This window comes from Psammomys obesus, unplaced genomic scaffold, assembly GCF_907164565.1.
Source record: "Psammomys obesus unplaced genomic scaffold, mPsaObe1.curated_primary_1811, whole genome shotgun sequence".
Taxonomy (NCBI): domain Eukaryota; kingdom Metazoa; phylum Chordata; class Mammalia; order Rodentia; family Muridae; genus Psammomys; species Psammomys obesus.
The window spans coordinates 45,909,499-45,919,957 of record NW_026585504.1 but is presented as its reverse complement, the minus strand read 5'-3'; the positions used below and the strand labels follow the sequence as shown (position 1 = coordinate 45,919,957).

At 37.2% G+C, this 10,459-nt stretch overlaps 1 pseudogene; it reads left to right on the top strand.

The window, feature by feature from the left end:
• Positions 1-8,388: 8,388 nt before the first annotated feature.
• Positions 8,389-9,428, top strand: LOC129673305 (developmentally-regulated GTP-binding protein 1-like; annotated as a pseudogene).
• The last annotated feature ends 1,031 nt before the right edge of the window (positions 9,429-10,459 follow it).

The window sequence follows — 10,459 nt, the reverse complement described above, 5'->3', positions numbered from 1 at the left end:
TCCCAGAATCCACAGACTAGCTAATCTGTATAACAAATTTAGGCAAAAACAGTTAGAGAGATTTTACCCCAAACCCAAGCTGGAACAAGAAATCAGATTCTCAAAACTATACTTCATGTATGTCATGAAGCATATATACCTGTACATAGAAACACACAAACACAGAGAGAGAGAGACAGAGACGAAGACAGAGGAGAGAGAGACAGAAAAGATGGCAATGACTGCATTACTAGTACTATTACTACTACTAATACTGTCTAGAGGCCTTTAAAAACCCATTTCAGTGTAAGCCAAGTGGCACTTGCAGGGATTCGTGCAATGTGTCTGTCTCCTTTGAATTACTTTATAATAAAGACAACTATTTTCCACATAGATGTAAAATAGCAATACCTTTTTAGTGGAATAAGACCTCTGGGATCTCTGTGAATGTGAAGACCCAAGGAAAATTTTCAGTGATGCTTAGAGTGACTGATTCTGAATGATGAAAGGAAACTGAACATCTCTCTCAGCACAGAAAAAATAAATAAATAAATAAAAGAAAAGAAAAGCATCTCTAGACCATAAGAGCTCTTTTTTTAACTTTTGTTAATTACAGTTTATTCACTTTGTATCCCCCCATAAAACCCTCCCTCCTCCCCTCCTAATTCCATCTTCCCTCCCCCTTCTTCATGCATGCCCCTCCCCAAGTCCACTGATAGAGGAGGTCCTCCTCTCCTTCCTTCTGCTCTTAGTCTATCAGATCTTATCAGGACTGGCTGCATTGTCATCTTCTGTGGCCTGGTAAGGCTGCTCCTCCCTCAGGGGGAGGTGATCAAAGAGCAGCTTTTAAGAAATCCAGGACTTCCACGGAGGTACAAATAGGGCATGAAGATTTCTAGTAGAATTTAAAGCTTAAGCCTTCCGCTGGACCACTTTCCCAGCCAATATCTAAATTAAGCCAACTATTCCAGCACTGCAACCTGCCACATGGTTAGCGCTTTAGAGAAACTTACTGGTTAAGTTGACAGTCACCCAAGGTTCCTCTGTGTTGGTGGGGTACCCATTTTTGGTTGCCATGCCCAGAAGACCTGAAAGATTTTCCTGGGAAGCAGGAATTTTGAAGGATTACCCTATCTTGTCTTGGTAAGGTCGAATAATCAACTTCTGCTCATCCATAGTTTGGACAGCATGCAATCAGCTGTAGACGCAATGGGCAGGATTTTGCTCAGTGGCTAGCTTTGCTGTTTTTGAAGTAAGCTCCTAGTAGAGGCTCTTTGGTACCCATAACTTTCTTCAGAGAATGATGGGGGAGCAGCCAAGAGCTGATGTGTCTCCCTGTTGGAAAAGCCTTTTAGTATTAAATCATCTCAAATTTCATATTCTGCAGATCTCTGAAGTTTTTGAGAACCACCTATCTAAAGTATATCTAAATAGACAATCATTGCTTCTTTCTAGTTACTTACTTTCTGTTTCGTTTGGAAAACATACACAGGAGGCTAAATAAAGTTTATCTCTGTAATTAACTAAACATTAACTAATCATCTAACATGACTACAAGTTAGATTATCTATAGGTGAATGACTACTAACTTACATTTCTTAAATATCCTAAATGGTTTTTCAATGGTAGCTTTCATAGGATTAGAATGTTACATATATTTGAAAATGAGTTGCAAATACACCTTAAACATGAGTTGACATATATAAAGTGTGTTGTAGCAAATATAACCTTAACTTTTTATCAGTATATAAAAATCCATATTAATCTGAAATATTTAAGAATTGTTGTTGCTTTCCAGTCTAAAAGATACAATAGTCCATCCTTCTTTTCCCTTTCCAGGAGATTCAATGAACATTCTATGTCTTTTCATGCCTGTATTCACCTTTCTCCATTATTCCCTAATCAGAGAGAAAGAATAACAGGGGGAAAAAAGAAAAAGAGAGAAATAGATCTCCGAATCTAACCACATTTATTTTGTTTCTTCCCTTACAATGGCCAATAAACCTTTTTTTCACCCCCTCCTAAACAAAAATTAACATCCATAGTCTATGGAATGTCCAAAAATGACCCACCCCACCACGTGGAAGGGAGGGAATCATTTTCCTAAAATTGTTTTCTGCTGTCTGGGGACAATGGTGTCTTTTGGGGACCCTAAGAAAATTGGAATATTGGACAAGTCCTGGGAGAGTTGGGTGTTTTACTCACATGCCAGTCTCTGTGGAATCGTTTGGGACTGGGAAAGTACAGGGCTTTTATGTCCTGGCTGAAACAGTCTGTGAGGCTGGATCATTTGAGACTAGCCTTTTTGAAGTTGCCCTGGGGATGAATTTTGAGAAAACAGCAAGTGAGGCAGTCTGTGAGGCTGGATCATCCAGAGGCATTTGCTTTGTGTTCTTTGTTGTCTCTTTTTTTTTTCCTCTGAAAACAAACTCATTTTTTAAAAAATAATAGTTTTTATTATTTTATATTAATCACAAGTTATTTACTTTGTATCCCAGCCATAGCCCCCTCCCTCCTTCCCTACCAGTTCCACCATCTCTACCTCATCTCCTCCCTGCCGCTTTCCAAGTCCACTGATAGGGGAGGACCTCCTCCCCTTCCATCTGACCCTAGCTTATCAAGTATTGTCAGGACTGGTTGCCATGTCTTCCTCTGTGGCCTAGCAAGGCTGCTCCTACCTGGGGGGGGGGGTGGGGGGGGTAAAAAAGATAGCCATTGAGTTTAAGTCAGAAATAGTCCCTGTTCCCCTTACTAGGGTACCCACTTGGATAATGAGCCATCACTGACTATATTCGAGAAGGGGTACATGGTCCTTGGATGTAGAAACAGTCTCATAAAAGGCCCCGGTGCCCTGATATATTTGGTCCTTGCGGAGCTCCTGTCCTCTCCAGGTCTTACTACCTTACTTACTTACCCCCCTACTCTTAAAAGTAACATTGAACCTCTTTCTACCAGAGACAATTTTCTCTCTGCATCAGCTAATAACTTTGTTGGATTATTTAAATCTGAGTCACTTTGTGAAGATGGAAATAAATTATCTCATGAGTAATTAATCCCATTGGGGGCTGTAGCAAGTAATATAATGAGTTATTTCCACTATCAGGAAAACAAACAAACAAACAAAAAGTTCAAACAAATATCAAACAACAAAACAAAATTCTAATGTCTGGGCCAACTATGTTATCTGATGTTGCAAGAGTAGATCTTTGTTAGTTATTCTTTGGAATTCAGGTGTTGGTGCTGTTCATTAGCAGGCCATTAATGGAAAGAGCTGAAAGGATCTCACAGACCAAGAGTATTGAGTTCTAGCTGCCGTAAATTCTGCTTTTCCTATCAAGAATAGCCTTCTTCAATTTTCTACTACTTGAATTTAACATTTCCAGTCTCTGCCTTTTTTAAGTCTGCTTTATTCTGATCTTTCTCTGGGAATCACAGAAAACTGTGATCTTTATTGAATGTATTTTAATTAATTTCAGGATGACAACAACTAAAACAGAACTAGATGGAATCAAAGTGCCCACTTCTATAGTGTTTTGCATTTCTTTATTATTTATTCACTTTGTATCCTGGCTGTAGTGCCCTCCCTCATCTCCTTCTGTTTCCCACCCACCCTTTTTCTTACCCCTCCCCATGTCTCTTCCCTATTCCACTGATAGTGGAGGTCCTCCTCCCCTACTATCTCACCCTAGCCTATCAGGTCTTATCAGGACTGTCTGGATCCTCTTTCTTTGTTGCTTAGTTAGGCTACCTCACCAGGGGAAGGGATCAAAGAGGTGCCAAATATTTTTTTTTTCTAAATTCCTATTCTACTTTGGGGACCAGATAGGCCAGGAGTTTTGTGGACTCACATGAGGTATAAATAAGATGGGGAAAACTTCTAATATGTTTTAAAGCTCAGATCTTTGGCTAGGACAGCTTCCCAGGCACTATCTAAGCTAACTCAACTACTCTAGCACTGTGACCTGCCATCTGCATAGATCTTTACATCCCTGCTATACTCCAGGGCATGTTTGTTCCCTTCTGTGCCCTCCTAGAGTCTCTCTCTTCTGCCTCAGTCTCCCTGCCTCACTCTCTCTGTCTAGAAGTGGCACCCCTGTAATTCCTGCCCCAGATGTGAACCTTCATCTCTTCAGTACACCAATCAGCAGAGAGACAACACTTCACACATCTCTTAGATTACCTCTGGGCAAAGAGGACTATTAGCCTGTCAAGTATTTGAGCATGTGTGGAAAGACAAGTATTTACAAGGAAATGGACCATAGAAATGACAACACCAAAATCCTTTCAGCACTGAGCTCTCTGACTGTTCAGTAATCAACAACAGAAAATACAGGAACACACCTTCGAACAATGTGAAGAAAAGTCACTTCAACACGTAATGAATTTCTTAAGCCCCATATCTATATGCTCTTGTCGTTAAATTTAAAATGTTATTATTTTCTCAAATATTTGTCTGTTAACTTTTTCTTACTTCTTTTCCATAACTTCTTTACTCCCAATGCTGGTATCAGATTAGCAAAATTCTACCTTTTGTTTATGGTAACTAAAATTTTATGTACAAACAAAGTTTAACATTGAAGTATTACTTTAATTTGGCTTAATTTATTTTCTCCCAATTTATCATAGTGTAGTAGAAACTTCACTCATTTACCAGGGCTCTTTGAGGTCTTATTGGATATCACATGGCCTTTATCCACTAAGGTTAAAGATACACACACACACACACACACACACACACACACACACACACATCTATATCTGTCTATCTATGAATGATCTTTTAAATAATGTATTTTTTCAACAGCTACCAGAAATGGTCAGACAAGTCAAGACACTTTCTGCTAAGCTTGATGACTTTAGAACAGTCCTTAAGACCTGTCTGGTGCAGGAAAAACCTGACTTCTGTGAGTTTTCTCTCTGACTTTTACTTACATTCCATGGCACTTGTATGAATGGACACACATACACACACACAACACAAAATAGAAGAATGTGAAATAAATTTTTAATAAAATTTTACTAGTAATAGCTCATTAACTCTCTACTTAGTGACCTTAGTATTTAAATATATTTAATGTACTCTTACACTTTGCAATATTTCATGGTACAGTTTAGTAGGTAGCAAAACGCTTTGTAAAATTTGTAATTATTTATACAGGAATTTCAGCATTCCCTACTGTAGTGCTTGCTACCTTAGATACTTTTTAAAATCCATGCCTTAGTTTGAAACTAGTCTAGTCAGTTTTTTCCTGCTTTGTATTCCTAAGTCTAATCTAATCAGTTTTCTCCATGTGAGAATTTCATGCATGTCAGTATGATTCCTGTTCTCTATCATAGATAAAAATCCAGTCCATCATTAAGGACTGCATATTACTTTCTTTCTTTCTCTTCTTGCAATCTTTCTAGTGAGTTATGACAGTTGATTTTGATATAGTTTTATCAGATTCTATAGCTATAGATGACAGGAATGATAGCTTTATAAAACTTCCATCACTACAAGAAGCAAAAACATAATGTCCACATTTAAGGAGATGCAAGATGTATGTTTGAGCTTGAACATTAGGAATTATCAGCCATTTATTATCCTGTTGAGCAAAATGTTCACAGCAGATTGATTAATGGATCACTTTAAAAGTATGAGAACACAGCATGAAATTTTATTACAATTATACCATTCTGTATTTTAGAATGCTATGTGTAGCATTGACTAAATAATGGTTTCTTTTTCAGCTAGTCTCAATCTAAATTTAGCAAAATGATTTCAGTTGGTAGTATTTTAAATCATGAAGGAATTATACATGCATTTTAAACTATTGCACACAAACTTGGAATAAATTCATTTTTAAACTATAATTATAATAAAAGATACAGTTTCAAGTTGTAGACATTTTCTTAAAGGAAAACAGTGTTTTCTTAAAGGAAAACTGAAGAAGATGCTTGTCTCTGAATTAAAAATTCAGATTTCATTTGGACTTTTATCAATAAATACAGAAGATGCCTCCTTTTTTTTTTTCTTTTACAACTATTCTTTTATTGTTTCATGTAAAATTCAGCTGAGTTAATGTAGTATCAGTCAGCTAGGTAGGTAAATGTACAGATACAAAAGGAGAATGTGAATTAATGTGATATTTTAGGTAGTTTTCATGTATACAATTTTAAGATAATCTGACTAAAGCAAAAGCATTTCAGAATTTGGCCACAATTATTCATCAAATTTCAAGTGGAATTTTATTCTAGTAGTTTCTAAAATGTTTTATCTCATTAACAAAATTGTTAAAATCAGTGGAACAGTGTCCAAAGTTATATACGTAGGAAGTAAAGTCCTTTGCTCATGAGAACTCAAATGAAAGCTTAAAGGAGATGATGGAAAGTAGCAAGTTGTAGTGTTTGATACAAACTGTACTTATTAATTTTCATGATTTGTTTACTTTTTTAATTCTTTATTAATTGCACTTTATTCACTTTGTATCCCCCCTGTGGTTCACTCCTTCCTCCCTTCCTCCACCCTCTGCATGTATGCCCCTCCCCAAGTCCACTGATAGGGGAGCTCTTCTTTTCCTTCTGATCCTAGTCAATTAGGTCTCATCAGGAGTGGCTGCATTGTTTTCTTCTGTGGCCTGGTAATGCTGCTTCCTCCTCAGAGGGAGGTAATTAAAGAGCAGGCCAATCAGTTCATGTCAGAGATAGTCCCTGTTCCTATTACAATGGAACCCACTTGGATACTGAACTGCCATGGGCTACATCTGTACAGGGGTCTTCAGTAAGGTCTGGAGAGGACAGGAACTCCACAAGGAGAGCAACAGAACCAAAAATTCTGAGCACAGGGGTCTTTCCTGAGACCGATACTCCAACCAAGGACTATGCATGGACATAACCTAAGATTTGTTTTCTTTTATAGTAACAGATGTCAAAGCACCACAGTACCTAAACTTCAACATCCATAACATAATCATCCTCATTTTAATATTTGCCAAAGCAAGTAATAAATGAGAGAAACTAGAAATAATACAGTATAATAATAATCAAGAAATCCTCATTGCAAACAGGATGGCAATTGAAACCTGAAGCATAACACTATTTAAAATTAAACAGATCTGTTGCAAAGAGTTCATTTGATGAGGGTTGAAGAGAGTTCTTATCTGTGGATATAAGGACTCATATTTAGAATGTAGCTAGATGTTATGCTCTTTTAATAAGCTGTCAATTCTAGGATCTTCTGCATGATCTATGAGTTCAGCATCCTTGGGTAGTTTGTGAGGCTCCAGTGGCACGCATGTTTTCTCTCTTGTCAAATGATTCTTTAATCCATTTACAGAACTTGTGATTACCACTAACATATGTATGTCACTACCAAACGCTTAGGTATATCATGTGATACTGGTCATTGTTGGGGTTTGTAAGTGTCATAGCTGAGTAAGATTGTTTACTTCCATCCTTTGGAAGTTTTCATGATATCTTCTGGTTCCATGAAAGCTAGTTCACATGGAAGAAGCATTTGGATCAGTTTTAGTCCTCTGCCTGTGTCATTGGCAATCACTACACACTTTTCAACTTGGTTTTTAGGGGAACAAAGAGCAACAGCAGTAGCTTACAATGTTTTGTGAACCTCTTGAACAGACATGACTGAGAGCTTTAAAAGAGGGCTTTTCACTGTCTGGTGATGGGGTTTTTATGAGGTGGTCTTTGGCTCTTAAAAGTAGCATTGTCAACTCAGATGAGAAGATCCCTCTCTATATTACATACCAAACTCTCTATGTATACTTTAAAAACTGACCTATATCTATTTTTATAGATCATATTAAATGTGAATAGTTCTTCACAATCCACAGTCCTCTCTGAGGCATTTCAGAAGAATGGATGAGAATGTGACCTGCTTGTCATTGCTATCTAGACATACAGAGCCTACTCCACATAACATCCTAAGGCATTATGATTTGACCATTTCATGTAGAATTTATTACTTTGACATAGAATCATTTTGCTTTGGCCTCATGGCTCAAGAGAACAGAATGAACTATTTTTTATATGCATTTAATTTTTGAGCACTTGTGAGATTATAAATAATACCAAGTGGATAATACGACTCCATACTTATAATTTTTAATTAATATAACAAATAATTTTTAATTTGTATTATTTCTCTTTGAATACAACAAATTTTGTCTTGTATATTTAATAACCTCCTTGCAAGTCTTTCTTATGATCTGTCTCTGTCTCTTTCTCTTTTTCCCTCTCTTTAGCACATATGTATACACACACACACATCCCTTGCAGCTACAGTGAAGATTTAATTTTATTAAGGCATAATAAAAATTGTGATAGCTGGGCGGTAGCCTGTGGCTTTATCAGAGCATAAAGAGATCTAGCTAGTGTGAAGGACAGTGCAGCTTCAAGCCCTTGCTACCTACCATGAGCAGTACCTTAGCAAACATCGCTGAGATAGTGGCTGAGTTGGTTCTGGCTCAGAAGAAGAAGGCTACAGCACATCACCCCAGGCTGCATAAGGCTCAACTAACTAAGCTTCGAAAAGACTCATTACTCCAAAAGTTGGCAGTGGTGGTGGGCCAGGAGATGATGCTTGAATTGGGTTTGTGGGATTTTCACTTGGGGGGGAAAGTCATCTCTGCTAAGGAGTGTATCCTGAGGTGGTGGCCTATGAATTTACTATTTTGACCACTGTGTCTGATGTCATCAGATATTAAGATGCCAAGATTCAGCTCTTGGATCTCCAAGGTATTACTGAAGGGAAAAATAGAGGTCGTCAAGTCATTATAGTGGTCTATACAGGTAATTTGATCTTCATTCTTCTGGGACATAAAAAGATAATTGAAAATGAGTTGGAAGGATTTGGGGTTCGCTTGAACAGCAAAACCCCCAACATTGGCATTAAGAAGCAAGACAAGGGAAGAATTAGTCTCATAGCCACTTGCCCTCAGAGTGAACTAGATGCTACAATGGTGAAGAGAATTCTGGCTGAATACAAAATTGAAAATGGTGATATGACTTTGTGTAGTGTTGCCACAGCTGATGACCTCATTGATGTGTGGTAGAAAAAAAAAACACAGTTTATATCCCCCTGTATCTATGTATTAAATAAGATTGATCAGATCTCCATTGAGGAATTGGATATTATCTATAAGGTGCTTCACTGCATAGCCATTTCTACTCCTCACCACTGAATTTTGGTGACCTGTTGGAGAAGATATGGTACTGTCTGAAACTAGTGAGAATTTACACCAATCCCAAAGGACAGTTAGCTTATTACACAAGTTCCATGCTACTGCCTTACTTAAGTACTACTGTGTTGGAAATTTTCTGCATGAAGAATCACAAAAAATCTAGTGAAAGAATGTAAATACGCTTTGGTCTGGGTTCTGTCTGTGAAACGTAATCCTCAGAAAGTGAGTAAAGACCGTACTTGGAAGTTGAAGACTTCATGTAGATTGTGAAGTGAAACCCTGTTCCCATCTGTTGACCAGCCACAATATTGTTCCTTATGACCAAGTACCCTCGTCAACCCCTTTTGTCTTTGGCAGTCACTGGATTGGGATACAGGTATGGCTATGGAGACTTCCAAACTGAAGCATCAATGTTTTTGGTTTTGTTTTCATTTTTTTCCTCTTTGTGATAGGGTCTCATTTGTTTCAGGCAAGCCTTGAACTCTTCGTAGCTGAGGCTTGGCTAGAATTCTTTGTTCATCAGTGTCCATCTCCCAAGTGCTGGCTTACCGCTGTCCACCTGTAACACATCAGCAACACAGCCTTTCAAACATAAGTGCCACTTCTATTGAACTGTATAAAAGAACTGGTGCCCCCCCAATTATGATAACTTAGTAAATATAAGTATTTATTTTAATTATTACACCTCCAAAGATTTATTAGAATCCTTGTGGTTTTCAGATGTTCAAACTGCCTCTTTTACATATAAAGTAGAAAGAAAAAGAGATATCTATCTAAAATTTCATATCAAACTATAATATATTAAATTTTAGTATTGAACAAATATCCAACATATAAGTTTGGCAAATATAATATAGTAAAGAGCTTAGAACAAAGATACAATTGAACACTACAAAAATCTTTGTAAATCTAAAATCTTTGCAAAAATTTTTGGTAAATCTAAACTTATTTCCAATGAGTTTAAAATGCATCATGTAACACTAAAGGCTATGTATTTGCTGGACTTTCTGGTATTATTACTCAGTAAGTTTGGGGACACATTTTCACATCCTTGCTTCAATCATGTTTTCCCTTCTTGGGCTTTTTGAATCAATACTTTTCAGGGTCTTATTGATCCTCATGTAGAAAATACAGGATAGAAGCTTTCTCAATGATTTGCTTCTTTTGATGTATTTGTGAAGAGACACTATGACCAAGGCAACTCTTATAAATGAAAGGATATAATTGGGTTTGGCTTACATTTTCAGAGATTCAGTCAATTACCATCATGGCAGCAAACATAAACAGCAGCATACAGGCTG